At 40.9% G+C, this 26,172-nt stretch overlaps 1 protein-coding gene and 1 long non-coding RNA gene across 7 annotated transcripts in view; one reads left to right on the top strand and one right to left on the bottom strand.

Moving 5' to 3' along the window:
* The window catches only part of CDKAL1 (CDKAL1 threonylcarbamoyladenosine tRNA methylthiotransferase), a 356,111-nt gene that overhangs the window by 38,634 nt on the left and 291,305 nt on the right, over positions 1-26,172 (bottom strand). The window lies entirely within an intron of this gene.
* Positions 6,549-9,075, top strand: LOC140706877 (uncharacterized). The gene is made up of 2 exons (XR_013545228.1): positions 6,549-6,675; positions 6,820-9,075. It is a non-coding gene; the product is annotated as an uncharacterized LOC140706877 (long non-coding RNA).

Raw genomic sequence — 26,172 nt, 5'->3', positions numbered from 1 at the left:
AACATACCCAGGCAAAGCCACCTCCAGAGCAGGTATTGCACCCTGACATCTCATCTACTTACACCCCAGTGGGCCTCCTGTCATCAACTTCTCCACTATCTACTGGTGCCCAGTTCATTGGAGCAGCTCAAAGACCAGTCAGGACATGGCAGGAGAGGCTCCAGCAAATTCTCTTGGTCATCAATCCCCCCTCAATGACATAACATCAAAGAGACTAGGCAGAGCAAGGAACCACTGGCACCACTGCAAACATCCCACCCCACTTGAAAGTCAATCAAGGTGAGCATGAACATGCACAACCACGTGAATCTCAGTGGCTGCCCCATGGACCCACAAGTACTGCTAGAACCCTTGGCTACCCCTGCCATAGACAACCTATCCAGGGTGGACCTTCATGCAGACAGCCTGCCACTGAACCCGATGGGGTGTGCCCCAACATTGTCTGCTAACTGACACACTGTTCACTCGCCCATCGATGGCCCCTCTGATGCCCTCAGATTGATCTCTTGGAATGTGGCTGGGTGGTACAGGAAGCTGCAGGACCTTGAGTTTATCAATCTTCTCCGAGGCTTTAACATTATCCTACTTCAAGAAACATGAGCAGTTCATTCTGTACTACTAGCTGGATATAACTCATACCTTCCAGCACAGAGGTTCAAGGCAAAGGGCCGCCTCTCTGGGGGCCTGGCAATACTGGTTGCTGACAGCTTATCTTCAGACTATGTTGTACTCCCGTTTGAAGGTAGCTGCAAAATCCAGGCTATAAAACTTAAAACTAGAAACCAAGAAATATTGATAGCCAGTGTTTATATGCTCCCAGCCTCCTCTAAGTCACATAGGGTCTGTCAATGGGAAACCTTGAGTCATGCCTTAGATGATTTTGATCCTAGGTTTCTAGGGATCCCTCTTCTGCTAGCAGGAGACTTTAATGCTAGAGTAGGTCAGGGTGAGGCTATATGCGATCATGTATTGGATACATCTAGTGATGCCTCCCTGTTACATCTTTATGTCCCAGAGAGGCAGTCCAAAGACCATCAAATCAATGATGCGGGGACTCATTTGGCAAAACTCTTACCTACTTAGAGGCTTAATTTGGCTAAATGGCCTTATAGAGCTTGACAACGATGGTGAGTTCATGTACATTTTCCCCCATGGATCCAGCACAATTGACTATATCATGATCCCTGTTTCCCTACTACCATGTGTGGCCGAGTTCCGGGTGGGTTGAGCCCCTTGCTAGTGACCATCTCTCCTTATGTTGTAGTCTTGCTCCAGATACAGACTCTATAGTTTTGCCCAACAAGGTACTTCATGAGTGCCCATTGATCCTGCCGAGAATTAAACGGAACCATAGAGCAAAGTATCTATTTGAAAAACCAATTAAGCAACATACTATACTTCAAGGTTGCCTCAAATGGGTATCTTCAGGAAACCCTGAAGATCACATCAAAGGCTTTGAGAACCTAACAGACACTATAATAGCTAGCCTTGGCCAGTTCCCTCAACAATCTCAGAACAGTCAGGCCCCAGACATGTATCCTAGGCTAGATAAGGAATGTCTTGCTTTGAAGCTGGATATGCAGAGGATCTATAATCACTACAGAACTTCAAGGGCCTCCAGGCTCCTTTACAGTATTTTGTGCTGGAAACCCACCTCAGAATAGTCATTAAGAAGCTCCATCATCGTTTTATTCTGGACCGCTGGTTGAATTTAGCCCAGGCTATCAACACAGGCAACAACAACAAATTTTGGGAGGTGGTTTCAGGTTCTTCCATCTTCAAAAAGAACTCACGGGACCTTCCCTATATACCAGCTGGGACATGGGAACAGCACTTCTTGGCCATTTTTTATGATAGCTGTAAGCCCACAGTGCCAACCGATCTGCTCCTACCCAGAGATCTCCCAGAATGGTCCCCAGTCACAACTAGCGAAATTAAAAAGCTCATAGGACACCTTAGAACTGGAAAGGCACCGGGTCCTGATGCCCTTCCTCCAGAACTGCTAAAATCTGACACTGATTAGTAGGCGCCTGTTCTTGCTGCTCTACAGTATTTACTTCTGTCAATCGATCTGGTATCATGCCCAAAGCATGGATACAGGCCATAGTGATTCCCATCCATAAGAAGGGTGATAAGAAATCCCCTGCAAATTATAGACCAACAAGCCTTCCTGCTATCACTGGAAAGTTGTATGCCAGCTACTTACTCCAAAAATTACAAGACTGGCTTCTAGACCAATATATTCTGGGCCCTGAACAAGCGGGTTTTAAGGCAGGAAAGTCTACACTAAAACATTGTATGATCTTATCCCATCTGATCTCCAAATATGCTTCACAGCCTAACACTCATCTGTTTGCAGCTTTCTTAGACCTAAAAGGGGCATTTGATTCCACTGACAGAGATATCTTATGGCTAAAGCTCTCTAGGCTGGGCACTGGTAGGAGGCTCCTCTTTCTAATTCAAAAACTCCATGCGGGCTCTACCTATCACATAAAAATGTCGATGCAGGGGGCCCTTTCTAATTAGATTTTCTCCTCTGTGCTGCAAGGTCAGAAAACCAGCCATCATAAGATCGAAACCACGTGATGGAGTGAGCTCTCGTCGCTTGTCTCAGCTCCTGCCAACCTAGCAGTTCAAAAGTATGCAAATGTGAGTAGATAAATAGGTACCACCTCGGTGGGAAGGTAACAGCGTTCCATGTCTAGTCATGCTGGCCACGTGACCACTGAAACTGCCTATGGACAAACACTGGCTCTACGGCTTAGAGACGGGGATGAGCACTACGCCCTAGGGGCGGACATGACTGGACTAAATGTCAAGGGGAACCTTTACCTTTACTAAATTTCGAGAAATCTAAAATTATAGTCTTTGGCCAAGCATGGAAACCCTTTTCTTGGTCTTTCAATGGCAAATCTATCCCGCAGGTCAGAGAGTTTAAGCATTTAGGTATCTTTTTTCATTACAGACACACTTGGTTGACTCACTGGCAGACAGAGATTAAGTCAGCAAAGCTTTCAGCGCAGGCGATCTTATGCTTCCATCGTACTTGGGACCACTCATATATACCTGCTGCGCTGCAGATTTTTAATGCCAAATCAGCAGCACAGCTTCTTTATGGTGTCCCCATCTGGATGTCTGCATTCCACAGCTCTGTGGAAAGGGTCCAATCAACATTCCTGTATAAAATCTTTGGCCTTCCCCATTGTGTCTCCTATGCAACCCTATGCCTTGAAGGTGGTCAACACAGGATTGAGACCCAGGCTTGGCTCAGATTCTTTAAATACTGAATCAGAATCTGTTTCTTCTTAGCCCAGGACATCCTATTCTAATCGCTGCTTTCTGACAGTGTATTGCCAAAAGGTTTGGCCCTATTTCTCAAGAAAATCAAGACCCTGGGGTTGTCACCAGATCTGCTGGGTTCAATACCTTCTTCCAAGGTATTCCATACAATAAAAAATAAGAGTTCTGGATATTGAGGGGCAAACCCTGCATAGAGCTGCACAAAGGGTCTGTTCCCCATTATACTTTCAGTTGCCCCTCTCCCATGGCAGAAGACTGAATTACCTCTATCACTTAGAGCATACACAAGATAGATGGGTATTTACCCTTGCTACGTGCAATATTGTACCTTCAAACTTAGCACAGGGCAGATATATGGGTTTACCCACAGAACTGAGAGTCTGGCCTTGTGGTCAGAGAGTGGTTGAATCCTTACAGCATATGTTGTTCTACTGTATCTTGTATAAGGATATCCGCCTGTCTTATCTGAGCACTTTCCTTTCCTCCCATTCTGGATGGGACGACCTAGGTGGCACTATTAAGGAACTTACCCTGATAATAGCCAGATACATCTACTCCATCATGCAGAGGCGACGCAGCATGCTGTTGCAGAATGCCAAGCCCTAACTATGCATTTGGCTGTTCCCTGCCACATGTTAGCTGTTGAATGTTTTATCTGCATATTAGTGTGTTTAAATTTCGCACAGTATGCCAATAAAGGTGTCTGTCTGTCTGTCAATTTTGATCTATGAAAGATTACCCCGAAATAAAAATATTAATTTTGGAAGTGTTCCAATATTTTGCCTCCCCCCTCCCTGCCCTTGTCTCTTGCCAGCCTGTGCTTAATATTCAAAAGGCTACCTGGCTCTGCTCTTTTGTCAAGCAATTGGATATGATGGCAGAATACAGACATCCTAGATAACTAGCAGATTCATAATCACTAGTTGTGCTCTTTGGAAGCAAGGGTTTGATTTGTTCTGACACCATAGTGGGTTCTAGACTAGTCAAAACTGCTGGGGTCTGCATGTATTGGCTTGCCTTCCTGATGCCATAGATGGATAGGCGAGTCCAGACTAGATGCTGAACATTGCTTATTATTAGAGAGAATTTCAGAGACGGAATTCCAAGACTGATACTAATCTTGCTTACGTACTGAGGGCCTTCAAATTGCTGGTGCAAATTAAATGCATCTCCTGCAACCTCTCAACAGAAACAGGCTGAGAAGAGATATTTGTTCTATGTTGTGCATTACAAATTTTCAAAAATTAAGGGGTCACATCTCACTATACTTCATATTCTTTGCATATGGTGAGTAAGTATGGCCCCCAACCCCCCTCCGTTCTCCTCCTCACCCTCATTTAGCAAAATAGACCTGATCTAGGCAACAGATGTACACAGTGCAAACCTCCCTCTTTTCAACTATTTCCCTGCCTAGCTTGAGGCTGGAAAAGCAGGAAGGATTAAACAGAAGTCAAAGAAAGCCAGGCTTGAATAGCAGTTAGTTAGCATAACAAAAGGAAGTGCCTTAGTTGTTCAACATTGGGCATGCATCTCATTAAATACAAGTGAAAGAACAATTATTTAGGCCCCCTAAGAATCTTGTTTGGCACTGAGATATATATCAGAGAGAAATAGCATGGCCCGTTCTGCTGGGATTGCTTTTCTGTTTTCCCAGCCCAACAATTCTGCTTCAGGGTAAATAGCCCACTTCCATTACTGTGCACCTGCATCTGACTGCTTCATTTTGATTTGGTCTCCTGCTGTGAAAATGTCGCTTCTTCAAGCACACAGAAGCCCTGAAAGGCAGCTCCTATGAAAATCATATTCAGAGATGTCAGTGGTGACCTAAAAATGACATCTGGGCCCTGATCTATCTGCTTCTGTCTAAATTCTGCTACATTTACTGATTTCCAACTCCCTTACTGTTGATCTTGTTTCGGTTTTTTGTTTGACAATGGCATTATAAAATCAAATAATAATGCTGGTGGTTCTAGTAAGCCATCTTTTATAAGAGACTGAACAAGGAACACCTTTATATGTCATAGATTTAATTTTATTCTTTATTTTTTCTCCCCAAGGGTTGACTCTTTCCATTTTCTTTGCTGAAAATATGGCTAAATAAACAACAAATGCAGAATTCAATAACTGCTTTGGAAGCCTCTATTGGCTACTTATCATGTGCCAATTTCCAAGTTCATAATGATCCATAAGCATCCATAATATATGTTAACATTATTTTAGCATTGATGAAGATAAATAATACATATACAAGATATTTCAGCACTACTTCCCCACACATATTTCATCATATATATGCATAAAAATACAAAAATTGTGAAAATGGCATCCTATATAATTATCTGCAATTAAAAATAAACATCAAGCCATATGCATCTTACATGCATAAATCAGTCGATGTGCTAAGAATTGATCTGCATTATAATAGTAGCAACATCTCTGCTGCAAGATTTCCATTCTAATGCCTTTCCAGAAACTCTGAAAATGGTTCAGCACAAGTGAATTCCTTAATGTCTTGGCGTCTTCCCATCCTTCCCTAACTGATTAAGTTTAACCACAATTAACAGCTGCTATATTCATTTGAACTATAACTTCCAGTTATAGTCCTACTATACTTTTCTACTTACCGGTAAGACTGACTACCATAGTACTTAAAAAGATAAGCCCTTAATTTCTTTCTGGCACAAATAATGTATGTGGCCTAATAATAAACAAATTGATCTAAGAAGCAATACAAAGGAAGATATATCCTGAAAACAACAACAACCTTATTTTGTTCTAAAATCGAACCTCATTACTAAACCATATACAATATTGGTTTCCATTTTATGTGGAAATAAATAGCCACATTTTCCCCATTTTCCCCCAAGTGAATTGTTTGTTTTGCATTGCTGCAGATATATGATGACTGAACAAAAACATTCCTATACATGCTACTAGTCTAGTAATCTTTTACTTAGTGCAATGTTAAGATCCACTTAGTTCTGTGGTTAAACTGCTGTACTGCAGCCAAAACTGTGCTCATGACCAGAGGTTCAATCCCAGGTAGCCAGCTCAAGGTTGACTCAGCCTTCTGTCCTCCCGAGGTCAGTAAAATGAGTACAGTGGTGCCTCGACTTACGGACGTCCCTACTTACGAACATTTCGACTTACAAACAGCTCTGGTCGCAACATTTTGCTTCAACTTCTGAACAGAGGTTCCACTTAAGAACAGAAAAAAGGCAGGGGAAAAGGCGGGCAATTCAGATTTCTAACTGTAGGTAGCGATGAGGCTGCTTTGTACTGTAGCTTTTTCACTTTCGGCAGTTAGAGAGTGTGTCGTCGTCAGAGGCTTGGGAGAGCCTCCTTCTGCTTCGGAGTGTGTGTGTGTGTGTGTGTGTGTGTGTGTGTGTGTGTGTGTGTGTGTGTGTGTGTGTGTGTGTGTGTGTGTGTGTGTGTGTGTGTGTGTGTGTGTGTGTGTGTGTGTGTGTGTGTGTGTGTGTGTGTGTGTGTGTGTGTGTGTGTGTGTGTGTGTGTGTGTAGAGGAAGGCAAGCTGCTGTTTTCTCTTTTTAAAAACTACTGGGTAGGCTTTGGCTGGGGTGGATATGTTTCTGTGCTGTGTTGTTGGTGGCTTTGCTGTTTATTTTTGGTTTTTTTTCTTCTTAAACCTCAGCAATGGAGGTGACTTTAGTGTTTGTTTTTGGAGGTTTTTTTCCTTCTTAAACCTCAGCAACAGAGCACCTTCCAACGGGGCTTGCTGTGTTCTTTTTTGTTTGTTTGTTTTGGTGATTTTTTTTCTTCAACCGGAACAGATTAATCGGTTTTTAATGCATTCCTATGGGAAATGGTGCTTTGATTTACAAACATTTCGACTTACGAACACCATTCCAATATGAATTAAGTTTGTAAGTCAAGGCACCACTGTACCCAGCTCGTGGGGGGGGGGGCAATGTGTAGCCTGCGGAATTAACTTGTAAACCGCCTAGAGAGTGCTTGAAGTGCTATGGGGTGGTATAGAAGCAGTACACTTTTGCTGTTTTGCATCAGTGAAAGACAAGATACTATATGCAATACTACAAGTACTGTAGAAATTACTAGGAGCGTGGTAGCCATGTTAATCTATTGCAACAAAGAAAATGAAGAGTGAGATTTTACAAACAGTTTCTGTCAAATGGAAGTTTCTATTCTTTATGGTGTCCCAAGACTCTCTAGCGTTTTTGGTTTGTTTTCTTCAGGAAGGTATCAAAGATCAAATACTACTTGACCCACTGAACATGAAATCACTGAATCACAGAATCATAAAATAATGGAGTTGGAAGGGGCCTATAAGGGGCCTATAAGTCCAACCCCCTGCTCAACGCTGGCAAACAAGTTACTGGGAGTGCCTGTTGGCTTGTGGACTTCATCCTACTGTCATGCAGGTGTTCCTTTCCCTCCACAAACTATGGCTAGTGTTATGTACAGCCAGTGTTTAAGACCAGCATGATCAGAAGCAAGTTTGGTCTGATGTAAATGTACCCCACATTTGAGGGGCAGCTTACAAGCTCACAGAGCACTCCCAAATGCCTTTGGATGGTAACTGAGCATTCAGTGAGCCAATACAGTACTGTTTCAAGATGCTCTTTTTGCAACCTTTTGTACAGGTACAGTCCCCTAAGGATTTCTTCTGCACAGGTACAAGAATGCTTTCAAGCATATGCATCTCACATTCATTTTAGTGGGCTCTGGGCACACCTCCCTGAGAGATCATGGCTGCTATTATCATGAAGGCTCACTGTGAGAATAAGTGGTTTCAAAAAAACCTAAATTTTACAGTGAGACTAGTTTGCCCTTTGGGGAAAATGCATCTGACATTTTCACTGTCAGAGCTTTGAGGAGGCTAAGAAGAAAAAGACTGAATGATGAAAGGTGAAACGACGCTTAGAATCCTGCACAACCTATATCTATCAATATGTATCAAGATCCAGAAAACTATGACATGCTAGTGTGTATGCTAAATGCCTAATTTACTGAATCATACATATCAATGAATTAGAAGCTCTGCAGGCAGAAGGGCTGGCAGCAATACTTGACATCACTGGACTAGCACTGCTAAATGCCCACCCTGAAATACCTGTTGTGGGGGAAAAAAAATCAGTCTAGTATTTTGGCAAAACTTGGAACAAATATTTTAGTGGGGACGACAACACTCAAAATCTCTAAGTCAACAAGGCAAAGCTCTGGCTCTACATAGCAAGAGTGGCTGATCCTGTTCCCATATTCATTTCACACAATGGCCCTGATATGCCATCATTTCTGAGTGCTGTGAAAAAAATAAAATGGTGGCTACATTCAGCTCCCCAGCCTTGTCGACTTGTGTTGTTGTTCAGTCAGCTACTACTTCTTGCTACCACTGGTTAACACCATAAGAGTCAGCCTACAGAGGGAAAGCTAAAGAAAATTGAAGTGACTTTACAGCAAAAGACAGACAAATGTGAGGAGTTCTTTGATACACATTCTGAGAGCAACAGATTTGCCTGGAATGCCTTCTGAATATCACAGGACTTTCAAAATAAAGGCAAAGTGACTGCAGTGTAATTAATGACCTCAAATAATGATTCTAACAGTTATGAAAACTCCAAATTCATTTTCAAAATAGAAACTAACTTCTTGTTTCTGTTGTAATAAAAATGAGCAAATAACTAAGAGAAGTATCACATATCACTAAGAACAAATGCAATGTTTATGAGATCCAGGTGAAGGGAGCAATCAGGTGCAGGAACAACAAGACAAGATCAGACAAGGAAACAAGCATCAAAGGGAAAAGCTTCTAAAAGCAACAACTGTTCAGAAATTTTTATATTAAAGAAGGGGAAAGCCAGGGAGGGCTTTCTTATATGATTTTTCTTTAAACCAAAAGAACAAACCATCTCCAGCTAGCTCCTATCATTTTCAGAATTCACCTATTCATGAACACAAAGGCAGATTTATTTATTCTTTCAAAAAAAGTAGGTCATACATATTTATACATCCTTATTTCTTTAGTAGCTGTGTCAGAAATGTATATTGCTGTCAAGCTGTTAAGATCCTTCCAGTGGAATATGCTGGACTACTTTCCCAAAGGCATCAAACTAGCTTCCTTTACTTACAGTGAAGAAAGCATGACATTTTAAAACACACTTGAATATTAAAGATGTTCAAAATCTCAATCGCTTTCTCTCTCCCTAGCTATCACATAACCTTACCTGCTTACACATCTTCCTTATAGCAGAGTTCAATACTCAATCTGTTAATTTGCATTGGCTGCTGCTCAGTTCCTACAATGTGGTCAGTCAACAGACATAGCATAGCTACAGGAATATCTTGGGTGAGTTCCGCCTTTTCCCAGACTCTAAAAATGGCTCCAGTTGTAAGTGGTGTATGGATATTTTCCTCTGTAACTGGACAATATATTCACTCAAAGGCAACACATTGGCAGGGATTCTGAAAAGAGTCAGGAGGTGACTTGCTCGGTAAAATTTGCAAATCAAGATTTTGGCTCTTTGGGTATGTTCTCTCAGAGTCTATTCTGTTTCAGCCATAGGTATGATTCCACTTGTGGATTACAGCTTTTTGAAAGACAACCATGGCTATGTTGGCTGGAGTATGCCGACCTAGGAAGTTCTGAAACCCTCTGCAAAGGCACAGAGTCTCACTTGTGTGAATTTCAGAGACTATGTAAAAGAGGTGATGCCTTCCATTTCCCCTTAGAAACTCACTTGTCTCCTGGTCCATCCTGACAACCCACCACATAAACATGCCTATCTCTCTTGCCTGTTGTGAGAGAGTTGTTGTTGTTTAAAGGACTTATTTTTGATACAAAAATGTGAATGAGTCATCCGTGAAAGAGGATCCCACGGGACAGAAACACAAGCCATCAAACTAGAGATGGGCCACTATCCAAATATCATCATATGGCAGCACACTGACTCTCTTCCCCACCCCACCCAGACTGGCAGAACCATTCACTTTTTGTCACGTGCCATCGGGATCCTTTGTTGCTAACAGTGTGCCAATCTAGGCAGGAGCTCGGCTGGCTGGTCCCCGCCTCCGCAGGCAGCTGTCCATTCACTGAGGAGACGGGACGGGGATTCTCCCTCCACAGCTGAGGAGTAGATGGCTGCCTGCAGAGGTGTCAACTGGCTGGCCGAGCTCATGCCCGGATTGGAGTGCTGCTTGCAGCAAAGGACCTTGACAGCACGTGAAGAATGGTGAGTGGTTCTGCTGGCCTGGGCGATAGGGCGAAAGTCAATGTGGCAGCTGTGCAGCCATGTGACAATCTACGTCAAAATCTCCCACAAAGAGGAACATGTGTTGACTTGAGTAACAGAAGCCCTCTTCTACCACCAAAGATTGAAACACGCTTTAGGAGGGGAAAAGTCCACACACCATTCCTCCTGTCTTTCCAAAAGAATCACAAGACAGAGGGGTGAATGTGCTACTGCTTTGTTGCCTTGAACAGAAGAAACAAAGCAAGCATGCAATTAGAGCAAAATCAAACATGTCAGCATAACCATGGAGAATGTCTCCTACGCAGTCCTTGTAAATGAATACATCCTTGTGATAATGCTCATGCATGCACTGAAATATGCAAAAACAAAATGGAGAAGGAATAGGGTTATAGGGATGATCACTATGCATTATTTTAAGGGTGTTTTGGTCATTAGAGAACCATGAGCACTGGCATAATTCTATGCACTTGGTATGCTATAGTATACTATTGCTAAGATAATTAGAGCTCAACTGTAAGCTTTTCCCAATACATGGTACATGCATGATGGTGAAAGGTAATCTGCACACTGCTCTTGCTGTGGCCAGGTGTTTTACATAAAACCCTGCAAGACAATGAAGTGCTTTCACTTAGAGTTACAGCTAACAACTATTTCATTGTTCACAAAGTGGCAACAGCAATTTGGGGCTTTCTGTGATCACACAAGGTCCTGAGATAGGGTAGACAATTAGGCAGAATATCATCTGTATATTTTGCCAGGTATCTCAGATGCTATGACTAAATCCCCGTTTTAAAATAAATACATGAACACAAATAATTCAAACTAGCTAATTATCCAAACAAGATCCTGATGGTTGAGCTAGACCTGGCCAATTGCGCTACTGGAAGTCTCATGTTGTGACAAGAGGGGGAAGTCTCCATATTTTGTGACCAGGACTCCTTTTAAGTTTGTAATTGTTTGAAAGATAAATCAGGAATCTCAAATACCTTGGGGTTAAATCCAAGTTGACTAAGATTTTTTTTACAGATTAGCAGGGAGCAGAAATTTAGTAATTTCTTCTATATTGTGAGATATTGCAAGACTAGACTTTAGATGTATGTCTTAATACAGTCAATGTAATCCTACTTAAGGCAAAGTAGGCAACCTAGAACCAAAATTATTCTACTGAAATGCCTGCCATGGCTGATGTGGCCAGTGCCCTGAGCAGGCCATCTGTGCTCGCCCAGATGCATAAGCCGCTGTGGAGGAAAAGTGCCCACACCTGAAACTGGCTGAGCTGTGTGAGTGGTGTGGGCTATAAGGATAGAGGCAGAGGAGGTGAGGAAGGAAACCAGATAGTAGTCAGAGGAGGCTGGGACAGAGGGATGGGGGGGGGGAAGAGTACTGGATTGATGTGGAGAAAGGCTCCTGCGGACATCTGCTCTGCGGAGGAGCTCTTCAAGTACATCCTGGAAAAGAATCCATAGACTGGTATCCTGGGGGGGGGGGCTGTGAACCTAAGGGGACAGCGAGCCCCATGGAACAGAAGACACCAACTTAGGTGCCCTGACTGCCAACAGGCAAATTCACCTCCACTGACCCAACTCCAATGTCTACAGAAAAGAACACCTGCAGGCAAGGGCAACCCAGAACCCAGGCAAGGGTCTGAGTGGTGGTGGTAGAAACTCCACTTGAAAGGGGTTGGAGGCATGTATTAAGACAAGGACCGCTGTAAATTCAGCTGAGAGCTATAAAGAGAAGGGAAGCCAGTGTAGGAAATGTGGCTCCTTGAAAGCAGGAGGGTGTGTGTGTTGCTGATGATGAAACCAGGACTGTCAACCTCACCTCCTTTTCAATGAAGTTGGAATTGCTTTAACTTTCCTTTCTGGAGTCGATGGATACTCACATCGGGGAGTGTACGCCCACTGCCTCAACTCTTGTGCAGGTGGCACAACTCTCATTCTCAAGCTATTTGCTGAAGGGATGAATAGCTTATATGGGAAGGGGAAAATGCACTGTGCAACGAGAAAAGGCAGATAAGGAAATACCCCATGTTCAAGACAGCTGAAGCAAAGGATTCCTTTATCTTGTTTTTTTACTTTACTTTTGCACTTGTCTTTAAACACTCATTTAAAAGTGTTTCTTATTGTCTTGCTTAATTCCCACAAAACAATAAGCAAACCACAGTTAGTTTAATTAATTAATTAATTGCTTTAAATTATATACCACCCCATCAATGCATGATTAAAACACTATTCGGCGCAGTTTACAAGCAGTTGGAGTGAAGGAGGGCAGTGATATCATCTCTGATACGCTCAGCATTATAGGGCAGAAAGTCTAGAATTACATGGCAGAGATAGACAGAGCTTGAAAGCAACTAATTATCTGTAACAAGTTACTTTTAAGATAATGACTTCTGTAACTGATAGTTACGGAGGTATTTGTTAGTGTAATGAACAATGCCTGCTTTACTTAGCTGTAATGAATAATAGTTACTTTCAAAACATTAAAAGTGAATTTAAGGCATTTTAGAGGGATTTTGGCTGGAAATGTTCAACTTTTGTGCCATTTCTTTTTCAAACCCAAGCGGCAAGGGACACAGATTTCCCATAATCACTTGCTCAGGAACGTTACACAGCCATTCACATGATAACATAACCACATTGTATGGAATACCAAGTATGAAAAATCATTTACAGTGGTGCCTCGCATAGCGATCGCTCCGTTTTACGGCGAAATCGCTTAGCGACGCTGTTTTTGCGATCGCAAAAGTGATCGCTTTGCGATGGTCCCTATGGGTGAATTTCGTTTTGCGACGATTGCAGGGAAGTGATTGTCGCAAAACCCCCGTTTTCGGCCAGCTGATTGGCGGTTTCAAAATGGCCGCTGGGTAAACAAAATGGCTGCCCGCTGTTTTCAGGCACAGATTCCTTGCTTTAGAGGCACTGAAAATGGCAGCGCTATGGAGGATCTTCGCTTAAAGGTGAGTTTTAAGCCCATAGGAACGCATTAATCGCATTTTAATGCGTTTCTATGGGCTTTTTATTTTCGCTTAGCGATCTTATCGCTTAGCAGCGATTTTTTCGGAACGAATTAACATCGCTAAGCGAGGCGCCATTGTATACTCCAAAACAATATTAAGGCTGTTATGGTCTTAAATTGTATATACAATGGTGCCTCGACGTACGAACATCTTGACTTACGACCATTTCGAGTTACGACCAGCTCCAGCTGCAAAATTTTGTTTCGACTTGTGGCTGGAGCAACAACAACAAAAATGGCAGGGGAAAAGGCAGGGAAAGGCTGTTTCTTTGTAGCTCTTTCGCCCCAATGGTTAGAGTGAGTGCTGTCGGAGGAGGCTTCAGACTGCCTGGTAAGGTGCTGCTTTCTGCTTTTTTAAAACTTCTGGGTGGGTTTTGCAGCGTGCTTTTGGGCAGGGGGGCTATGTTTCTGTGCTGTGATGGGTCTTGGAGGTTTGTTTGCTTTTTAGTTTTTTGCTCCCATTTCCAATGGGTCTTGGGGAGTTTGCTTGCTTTTTGGGATCCCCCATTTCCAATGGGTCTTGTGGGGTTTGCTTACTTTTTGCCTCCCCCCCATTTCTGATGGGTCTTGAGGGGTTTGGTTGCTTTTCGCTTTGCTTTTTTTTTGCATTTCCGATGGGTCTTGCATGGTTTGCTTGCTTTTTGCTTTGCTTTTTTCCATTTCCAATGGGTCCTGCATACTTTGGGTTTTTTTGCATTTCCGATGTGTCTTGCACGCTTTCCTTGCTTTTCTTCCCCCTTTCAATTGGAACAGATTAATCACGTTTCCCATGGGTCTTGCAGTGGTTTTTTTTTTTTGGTGTGTGATTTATTTCTTTGGCCGGAATGGATTAATTGCATTTCAATGCATTCCTATGGGAAATGGTGCTTCAACTTGCGATCATTTCAAGTTATGGCCGGAGTTCTGGAACCAATTAAGTTTGTAAGTTGAGGCACCACTGTAGTATGTTTTTCTTATGAATGGCTTTTACCTTGGTGGGTTGATTGTTTCAAAACTTCATGACCTCGTAATTTTTACAAAGTGTAATACTAGTCTTTTGAGCTTTCCAAATCCCAATTAAATTGATTCCGCCTGTTTGGCTCAACTGCTTCACTCTTCCAGAGGCTGAAATCTTACTCTTTTTAACAACTGTTGCCTGCTGAGATTGGCCTAACCAGTGGCTTTGTCCAGTATGCAACATCCTGCCAGGAAATTAAGAGTCCTTTTTCAGCTATTATAAAAATTTTATCACAAATGATCTGTCTAGCTTCTCTCTTGCAGAACAGAGATCAGAACAGATGTTCAGTTTCTGAATTCTGCATCTTGACTCTGCAAATGAAAAAAATTAAAGAATAGCAACACTCTCGCTGCTACATGTGAATGTGAGAAGTTCAAAGTTTACTATTAAGGGCAACAAGTTCAAGTGACTAGTGCAAATATAGTCATTTTGATCACTGGTTGATTAATATTTTAAATCTCATAAACTAAGAAATGGCAATTTGTGGATTGTGGGTATTTTCTGATCTTACAGAACATGTCTTCCACTATAAAATTATAATAATGTTCCATTAAGTCGATTCCAACTTATTGCTACCCTTTTCAGGGTTTTCTATGCATACAGCAGTCAGGCCTGGTTTACTATTCCCTTCTTCCAGGGGTGCCCTGGAACTGTGCAGCTTGCCCAAGGCTACAAAGGCTGCCTTCTGTCCCAGAAGGCAAAGGGGGGAATCAAACTCCTGAACTCTGACTCCACATCCAGGTACCTATCTAACTGAGCTATCCCCAGCATTCAAATCCACTATGAAATATATCTAAAATATCTGAGATAAACAAGTTATTTCCATAGTAGTACCTTCCACCAAGTTGCTTTAAAAAGCTTTAAGGGCTCTGTTTTCCCAAAAATGGTTAAAATTGAGAATTTGCTTGAATATATATTATGGATCATTTATATTATTCTAGATCCTGGCTACTTAAAAAAATCTACAGAAATGAATATTACATTAAGATACAACCTTCTTTCTAGAAAGAATATTGCTTTTAGATTATTGATTCAATTGTTGTGAAATTCTGTATGCTGCAATATTAGGCAATCAAACATTTTTATGGAACATTTTACAGAAGGTAAATTATATCATTCTAAATGAATGCCCCTTTTTTGCATTTTGGGGAAGAACTGTATCTGATCACTTGAAAATCTTGCATTTGGGATTCTAAACACATCCAAGAAAGGTGGTACAAGCTGTATGCTTTTCAAGATATGATGTTCAAATCAAAATATTTTGGTTTTGCCCTGTTCTGGAAACATGTCCCCCATACCCATTTGCGCTGTATGAATGTAATATCCAGTGATTCTTGCCACTCAGCCTATTTCATGGAAATACCAAATTATGTTTCATACAGCTCTAAATCATGGAGATTGTAGATTTTTCTGCTGTTGATATTCTTGATTCATAATCATCTGGACAGACCTTGACACCACTACTGTATATGGAAGCATATAGAAAGCTGTTTTTATCCTGGTCTTAGGGAGCCTCTGGCTCCCAAGTGTTGTTGAACTCCAGTTCTTACCAACCCTAGCTAACCTAGCCAATGACAAACTATGACAAGAGCAGTAGGTCATCAACATCTGGACAGCTGAACGTTCTCCACCATGGTCTGGTTGAATCAATGGGATCAGTTTCAGTTGTTTTAAGTTGCAAATCCAGACTAGGAGTGGAGAAACTGTGACCTAAATGTTAGTGGCCTGACTGTATCAGCTGTTTTCTTTCTTTTTTCCAGTATTTGATTTATGCTTTACATACCACGCTGAAACCTGATATAATGAGGTATAAAAATTGCTCAAATGAATAAAGCAGTGAAAACGAGCCCTTCTAATTTCTTTCTTTAAATTTACTAAATCCATATGCTAAAGAATTGACATTCATCACAATTCTGATTTTCAGTATTTACAGGTTTAAACACATTTATGCAAGCTTAAAAGCTAGTCTGCCTGAAGTCCCATACCCATGCAAACTAAAGCTTTAAATCCTTAATAACCCTTTTCCACTGAGTCTTAAGAAGAATAATTAAGCACTGCCTTCTATTCTATCTATGTAAGGCAGGATGTAACGCAATACTGAAAAGACCTCTTGAAGTATTCAACTGATCTGCAGAAGCAGATGATTGCTAACAGCTACAATCATTTCCATACAAGGCAATATCTTCTTGGATAATTAGTAGATTTTGGTAATTTAAAAAGATTAAGGAGAAACTTACTCAGTTTGAAATAACCAAGCTGTAACAGAATAGCTCACTGCTGGTTAGCAGCAGTATAAAAATCACTTCACTCTGAATTGTTCATTTGACTTTGTAAGTGAACAGCAGTGGACAGCCAACAGAATTTAAAACATTATATATATATATATTTGAACATTATTGTGGCATCGTTTATATGAAAAAAGCATACATGTAGCATTAACTTCTTGATATAAGATTACGGCATGAGAGAACAATTTTACAAAACTAAATGTACACATTTTAAATGTTATATACAAACTGTACCAGATGTTGTATTGGCTCAAATGGCGGAACTTCTAAGTCTCGAAGAGATGGGATGGGACCCAAAACTGGATCGTGAAACAACCTAGTATAGATTGCATGAGGACAAAACTACAATTTTCAAGCAGAAAGGGTGAAAAGGGTAAGAAGCAATTAATAAGGGAAAGCTAAAAGTAGAACGGTAGTGGTACACAACATGGTTTAATGGACAGAGTGAAGGACTAGGACCCTGGAGACCATTCCTACTTGGCCATGGAAACTTACTGGGAGAATGGAATGGGTAAAACCATTCATTAAATATCTCTCACTTACCTTGAAAGTCTTATTAGGGTCGCTATAAGTCGGTTCCAACTTCATGGCATATAACTAACTAGGGTTCGAAGGATTAATCCAGCAAAAGTTAAAGATATTTTGTGTAAAACAAACAGAAATCTATTTTATGGTGGTTTAATTATAATTATCCCTAACACAGCAAGATGAGATGCTTTTAATATGAAATTTCTTACAAAACTTTCAATTTCAGGCATTCATCCAGGAACTGAGCGCCATGCACAGGTGTAGTTTTTCCATCTTGGGACATTTCAAAATAAGTTTCTCAGTTGTAAATTAGGGAATGACCTGAAGAAGGAATGAGAAAGTTCTGTACATTTTAAAGATCTGTGTGACTCTTCTGATTTTTTCATAACCCCACTTCTGTGTTCTTTGCCTTCTATCATTTAGCCTCTCCTTGTCTGCTAGCTAGTCATCAACACTGGAACCGCACCTGGCCATTACAGCCATGGCAACCATTTGTCAGGCAGCAGAAAATGTGGGAAGCTTAGCACTTAGGAATGGTACTGACAAGCATTAAAGATCATTTTGATATCCTCTAAAGTCTTTAACAGTCCCCTCCCAAGTATTCTTTTCCAACTGATTTTGACCATTTTTGGCTACTGAGTGTGCTCAATCCTCATTGGCTGCTCTGTTGACTGCTTCTTTGGATTTGATAAATGTTGTATTTCTGCAAGCTTCTAGATTACTGAGAATGCTTTTTGAATGCTCAATAGCTTCTGCAAAGCCACTAGCATGCTGGAATCAAGTTCAGCATTAGAAAGAGGGATGTCAATGCAGGAGAAAGGATGAACCACAGTCTCCAGATTCTTTAAGGAAAAGTATAAGGATGGTAGCGTCCAGTTATTAAACTATGGAAAAATAAAAAGATAAACAGGTTCTACATGAAATCCATCAACTTCACCCCAGGCATCCTTAAAGTGTAACCAAATACTGGCCCTCCTACATTCTGGTTAAAGACAGCAGCTAAGCAGCTAAAACGAAAGGGAGTGGGGTATTTGTACCCTTTTTATTTTCCAAAAGACCTTTTATACCCTGTGAGAAAACTTTGCATTGGTTGAGTGAAGTACAGTACTGCTCTCAAAATGTCCAAGTAAAAATTTCAAGGTTTTCTTTGTTTCACCATGTTTAGCACAATTGGAGGAAAAATTGCCATGAGAAATAAAAGTGATGTAAGAAAATCAGAGTGCTCAAGAAACTCAGAGAGAGCAGGGAGGGAGAGAGAATATTTTGCGAGTAAGGCTGATGCAGTCCAGCAGCCTTAGTTTCCAATGCCTGCAGCTGTCTGACTTGCTGGTTTCCATCACCACGGCTTGATGTTTTGTCCCCAGTGTAATGAGGAGGTAGCATATCAGATTCCTGCAGATGCTGGCAACGGAAAGCAAAGCTTTGACATCCTGTCACAAGGATGACAGGGCAAAATGGCCTGTGCTAAACAACAGTTTGAGCAGGGTAATTTGATGTATCGAGTTCTTAAGCTTCTCAGATGCTGAAGTCAGCTTGGCATGTGAGATAAGGGAAATAACATTTACTTTGCTGGACAGTCTGGTGTTATGTGAAACTAAGGAAAAAGGAACTGAAACTCTCCTATGGAAAGGAGAGGAAACCCTGGAAAGTATGCTTTGACTACGATACCTGTCCTTATCAAGCAGTATCAAAACAACCTAGACAGACAGTTGAGTAGCTGAAAAATGTCCTTTCACATCAGTTCCTAGTTCAATGCTAGTTTACTATTAGGAAAATCCTTCTGCAAGTGTATACCAGATTTTTAGCTCAAAATTAAACTATTTCAAAGCATCTTGCAATGTTTCATTGATGCCTGACAGCACAACACATCCACACACTATTTTATTTATTATACTCATACATCTTCCTCCCAGGAGATCAAGGCAGTCTATTTGCCCACCATGGTTGCTGAGTAAGTGTCAAGCAAAGAGCTTTATGGCTCAGTGGGGGATGGGTCTTCCCAATCTCAATCCAACCACTACATCAGGCTACTTGTCATCAAACACTTCTTCTCTAAGATTCTCAGGTGTTCTCTGATTCTTCTGGGGAGCATGCTCCACGGAGAAGCAAAACTATCATGGTTATTTCAAACACATATGGTGTACTTGCTGTGGAAAAAAAAGCAAAGCTGAGTTAAAGATAATGGAGTACACTGTGGTTATAACAACTAACATCCACATGCTATACTTGTTATATTTCTAATATATGACTGGTCTCTAGTAGGTTAATATCATTTTACAGGATGGAGAATAATTCACCTGAAAGCCTCTGACAAAATTAACATATAAATCATTGCAGGTTTAAACATCTCAGATGCATGGGAGCAGCAGAATGACTGTCCTACTTTACGTTTAAAATCTTCATGCTTTGTTGTGTGGTAAATTGTAATCCAATTTCTGCATGGAGCACAATGTATATTATCTGCTGGTTATATCTCTACCCTATTCTCTCTTCACTCAGAGCAAAGTATGTGGCTCTCTTCTTCCTCATATGCCCCAACAATGCTGTGTGGACAGATTTAGAGAGTGAGCAACTGGCCCAAAGGCACCTGTTGAACTTCATGGCTTCATGACAACTCGGCTTGGAAATTCTGGTTCCAGATCCTACATGCTGCTGGCACCATGGCTGATTGCAACTAACTGCTGAAATGTTGGCACATGTCTCGGTTGCATGCCTAGTCACATAGCTGACTGTGTGCAAACAAGATGTGCTCAAGTGCCTCATCTATTAGCCACAGCAGGTGATGGGAGCCTTATGTGAACAGTAATAGGATTCCATTCTTTAAATCTCTATAAATCACTGCCTGGGTATTTTTTATATAATATAATCCAGAGGTTAAGAGTCAAAGAGGCCATTTTATAAGCAAACATATGAGACAGGAGGAGTACCTATCCAAGTAGCAACCGTTTGTGCTTTCACACTAGTGGTGGTTGAAAGAAGTGGACAGTTGGAGGTACGTATATGGCTGGAAAACACACTGTGATTCCCCAAGGAAGCCACATTAGTTTGCTTCAGCATGTTGGCAAAATTAAAGGGGATAAAGGAAAGGGAGGAAGGAGAGAGAAAGCAAAATGCTGAGACACTTTAAAAACTACCAGATTTATTTCTGCAGGAGCTTTCAAGATCAAAACCCACTCCTTGAGTGAGAAGTCAATTTTGATCCAAGAAATATCACTTTAAAATAAAACTGTTAAAGTACCACAATATTTTGCCTCCCCATCTTTTCCCCCTTTAGTTCTGCCAACACTGCAGCTTCCCATCTCCAAGGGACTATGCTTACAAAGATGAGTTATTTTATTTCTTTCCAGCATTTGACTACATCCCATTCTAGAGCTGTGCAAGAGAAAACAGAATTTATTTTGAACATGTCCATGTTTAACGATAAATTTCACACCTTAACAGTTACAGAACCCTTCAACTATTGATTGGTGGTTGGCTGATTGATATTCATCACGGATATCTCTTGTCATCTGAATTTTAGATTTTGCAGTGGTATAAGAACATCTTGGGACAACTTGCATTAACTCAGAGAGAAAACCTTAGAAGAATACAACTGACTTGGAAATTTCTCCCTCAGCCACCCCAACATCTGCCAAGTCAAGATTCTTTGCAAAAAAAATTATGGTTATGTTTCCCCTCTATCTCCTAAACCAAGTAATAATCCCCATCATTTTTTTTCTTGAGCCAGCTGTTCCAATCGTGTTGCTGTGCTATGAGACTAATAGTCCAACAGGGAGATTCTGTCACGCCAAACTAGAGATGTTACTGATATGGTGAAATGAAAATTTTCAAGGCTTATGGCTCCATCCCAAGAGTCAGCTTCAACTGCAGCAGAAGCACATGCATCATATGACACTCGTTCAATTAACGTTGCATCCACTAATGTAACTCTAACCCACTTGCTGATTTTAAAATGTATTGAAACCCCATTAAAATTGTAAAGAGACTCCAAAGCACTATGTCTGTAGGATGTGGAACAAGAAACTATCAACATCCCTCTCCTTTTTAGTGCAAATCTGCATTCCAAGGGACAATGTCCAGCAAAGCTGTTTAAGTTCCCAACTGATTGCAACTACACTGGAAATGCTATGGGTTTGGGATGGGCTCATTCACTTTTTTGGGGGTTAATCACATAATGGAAAGGGAAATGTGAATCTGCCTAGAGTCCACCCTCCCCTCCATAGTTTCTCCCTCCACCACTGGGGATTCTACTTTTTTAAAACAACGAATGACAGGAGGAAAGTGTGCTAAGGCTAATACAATAATCTTAGTATTACACACATTTCTTCTGCTAACAACACTAGAGGTGAAGGTGGCACAGAAGAACACCTGCACTGGAAGTTTAGCTCTGTATGGATTTTGTAAAATATGACTGTAGCAGTCCAAATGTCACATCTTGGTGCATAAGTATTAAATATGCATATATTTAATTAATTCACTAGTTAGTGGTGTTTTTATTTTGCTTATCTACAAAACATCTCAGCAATTTAAAAAAAATTAACACTAGAGTCTGTGGAAACTCATTCCAATTCAAACGCTCTTCAGTTCGGACACCTAACTGAGGAATGTGAACAAGCAGCATAAAAAAACAAAAGAAGGGGTGTGGGGCAAATGCTTCCCTGTTGTCCTGAATGATCTGTGGTGGGTCAAAGCAACACAAGCCCTTTTGTTAGACAGCAAGGCCACCATCACACTATTCCACGCTATCTTGGTCATATTCTATGGTATTATAGAATATGACCTGACTATCATATTCAATGATATTACAGAAGATGAAAGGAGAAAATTGCTGAGCTGCAGAAGCCATTTGAGAATGCCAGAGTAATGTGTTAACAATAGCATGTAGGAAAGATTAAGATGCCCTATTATGAATCTCTTAGCAATTACAAATGACCTAGAATTATGATGAGATGAAAAGGGAACAATTCCTCAAGCAAGCTACAACATGCTTTTCTCAGGTATATGTGACCTAAAGGGAGAAATTATGTCAGTTTCTAACATGGGGACTATTTTTTTTCTTGTTGTGAATTACTGTTCTTAGAGCCACACAGAAAGTATTATTTCACTTCCTTCTTGGATATGTAGGTAGGGTCCAATTGTTGCTTGGAAAACCAGTTCAGGAACTGCAGCTGGTTGAGAATGTTGCTACCAAGCTAATAACCAAAGCTGGTCATAAGAAGTGTATGCCCCCCAAATTTTAGAACAGCTTCACTGCCTACTGATCTGTTCTGGGCACCGTTGAAAGTGCATGCTATTAGGGATGTAAATAATATTTGCCCAATTATACATTCTTGTCAATTAAGGCAATCTCTGTTTGACAAGACAACTCAATGAAGCAATGTTATGTCCTGAGAGAGTCGTCACTTCCAGATGAGAGGAACAGAGTGCTCTCTTTTTTGAATCAAAATCTTCATAATTTGCAGAAAGTGTTTCTGCATACAACAGTGTTTTTTGCCTTTCAAAAGCAAAGCAACAATGCATAGCAAGTGCAGGATGGCTGGTGATTCTTTAAAAAGATGCCAACATCCCCACCAACACTTCTAAGCTGTGTCATTGCAACAATGCAGCAATCATCATCATTTTATGCAAGCTGCGTTACTTCCATTAGAGTGTTAACCGTGTGTGAGGGAGTCACTGCTGGCACCCTGGACAGGCTGTCAGAGACCATAACTCCTTGGGCCCTAGTAGGCCAGGAGGAGCAAAGACAGGTGCCCAGGAGGGAGCTGGCTGATGAAGGCCACCTGTGAGGAGTTGTGGTCAAGATGTTGGCTGGGATAAAGGAGGCAGACCAGAAACACTCACAAGGCTTCCTTCAGGGAAATAGAGATCTCCGACAAGGAGCAGATGTGAAGCGTGGGACCCCCAATTCTGTGCCTAGACTAATGCGGAGAATGAAGTCCCTGAGCCCTGCCTGTTGGTTAGAAGGGGAGGAAGAGCCATGACTTCATGAGCCTACCGAACCTCTGAAACGACCTTGGTTTCTGAATCATTCAACAGGAGCATTGGCACCCACTCTGACCTAACTGTGGAGTTGAAGATGAAAAGCCCTAGCAAAAGAGACAGAGGAAGTTCCAGGAGGAGCAGACAACAGTAACTCTTGCCTGGCTCTACTGGCCATCTCTGAAGAGTCTTTGACCAGGGCCAGGAATCATCTTCCGTTTCAAGATCAGGACTCTCAGAGCACCCTGCGGCCTTAACAGGGGACCCTTCTTGAAAGGTAACCTTCCAGGAAGTTCCCAGAGGGAGTTAAGGACAATGTTCCTCTTTCTGTTGGTTCCTCTGTTGCAATAAAATCTGTTCTTGGTCATTCTAGCAACCTGGAGCACCTGGAATTATTGCCAGGAGACTTTCTAACAACAGAGGTGGATCTAGTGGCACTTGCACTGTGCTGAAAACTGTTATTTTATCCAATTTTGTTTAATCTGCATAAAAAATCAATCTCATTCTCATTTGTTTAATTTTTGCAAAAAATATCTCTACTTTTGGTAAGGCAAGGAGAATAATTTTGCAGTACCTTATTCTCCCATTCACAGATAAGATAAACAAGGACTTACATTTCTACATAGTAAAACCTATAAATTCATCCAAACAGGAATAGTCCAACAATGAAAGGTTAGGACAGTGTTTTGACTGTAATTCATAGTGGTCATACTGTAAGAAAAAATGCTGGTTTAGATGTAATGATAACAAATTTTAGAAAAGTAACAACCCTCCACTTTAGCTATTTTTGCAAAAAGCACTGCAGGCATGAAAATTCGTTCATTACCTCCCTCCCTCCCTCCAAGTGCTGTAACCGATAGCCCAATATGAATGTAAGAGAAACAAATAAAAGTTCAAACTTTGTAGATTCTTCCTCAAAAATGTATAGATTATAAACAACTATGTGAGCTTTTTGCAATCAAATTTTTTTTACAAATACTGGGGTTCAATCCCAGGTAGCCGGCTCAAGGTTAACTCAGCCTTCTATCCTTCCGAGGTCGGTAAAATGAGTACCCAGCTCGCTGGGGGGGGGGGCAATGTGTAGCCTGCATAATTAACTTGTAAACCGCCCAGAGAGTGCTTGAAGCGCCATGGGGCGGTATATAAGCAGCACGCTTTGCTTTGCTTTATTAGAGACACCAGCAGTAACTTCAGGACAGACCTGCAAACTTTATCCTGACAGCTTTCCGATTTTTTAGCAACTATCATATGGAAATCAAGGCATACATCCAGGTAATGAAAGCAGTCAAACTGCTCATAAAGTGACACATTATTATGAAATTCCGCATCACTTCTCAGCTATGGTACCATCTGTCAGTCAGTCATAGGCTTTTTTTCCTGTATGACAGCAATTCTGGCCTCATATGTATCCCCAGAAAACAAATCTCAAACTTAAATTTCAGATTATTATGGCAGTTTCAGGAGTAAAATATTTCAGTTCTTATTTTCCATTTTTCCTAGGAGATAGCAGATCTCTCAGTGTTTGGGAATAAATAAAAATTTTATATATCAAGAAGGGGAGAAAATATGACAAAACATAAAGCTACACTTGAGGGAGCAGTTCACAAAGAAATTATTTTATTAGAGGTGGGGAGTGTGACATGATGTGTACATATTATAGAGTCAGAAGGAAAAAGTGACAGCTTTAAACAAATGCTAGGCTGGATAGCTCAGTGGTCTCTGATTTAGGTATCTCGCTGCGGAGCCAGAGGCTGGGAGTTTGATTCCTAGCTGTACTTCCTGTGAGAAGAGCCACACAGTGTAGTTATGGGCAAGCTGCACAGTTGTAGGGCACCCGCAGAAGAAGGGAATGGTAAACCACTTCTGTGTATTCTCTACCTAGAAAACACTGGAAGGGATCACCAGAAGTCAGAAATGACTTGATGGCATGCTATTATTATTAGAGTATTTTTTCCCCTTCACTCTGTCAATTACACAGCTAAAATAATTTTTAAAAAGCCTTCAGAAGATGGTTACATGAGAGTAAATGTGTGCTTCTAGGTCTTGCCCCAACCCCAGTGTATCTTTGCATATTCCACAAAAATAGCAAACCACACTGTCTAACGACAAGTGAATTCTGTTAGCTGGTTTATGCCTGCTTCTTGATGTTTTTCCTCTTTCCTCAGAAACATTCATTATTTTCAGCTTTCTAAGCTGTTAGCATCATTTTCAAGGTGCAGATGGTGTTAAAATACTGTCTTAAAAATAACTGAAATTGACTGAAATTGCAAAGCTTAGGATCTCAAGTTCATGTAAAGGATGGAAAGTTTATGATTCTCTAAGGAAGACTGCTTGGGATTAATTAGATTGTATTTGATCTATCTACATTAAAAAATACTCTCATTCTCTCCTATAATTCTAAAATAATACTTAGCGTTAACATTGCTGAATAATCCCATGAAAAACAGGAATTATTTAAACATTACTATTCATGTCTGTCAGCATGTTTTTTTAAAAAAATAAACTAGATCAAAGATGTCTTCCTCACTGTACTTGACATCAGAATATATGAAAAGGTGCATGCAAGAGTTGATTACAATGGTGTTTCACAGAAAAAAAAAATGATTTTTAACTTTTTAGGGTTATGGTAGATGAAAACATCTTGAGTGAAATTACAGTGGTAATGGCAGGTCCACCAATCTGACTGAGAATATGTTTATGTAAGGACCATTGAAACCAATGGCCCAATCCTGTTGCTTAGTCTAGTAAATTGCACTAGAATAGGCCCATTGAATCAATGGGGATTTGGTGAACCACCTCCTCCATAAGTTCCATTGATTCAAATAAGCTTAC

Source organism: Pogona vitticeps, chromosome 4, assembly GCF_051106095.1.
Source record: "Pogona vitticeps strain Pit_001003342236 chromosome 4, PviZW2.1, whole genome shotgun sequence".
Taxonomy (NCBI): domain Eukaryota; kingdom Metazoa; phylum Chordata; class Lepidosauria; order Squamata; family Agamidae; genus Pogona; species Pogona vitticeps.
Note: the sequence above shows the minus strand (reverse complement) of the source record. Positions and strands in the feature narration are given on the sequence as shown.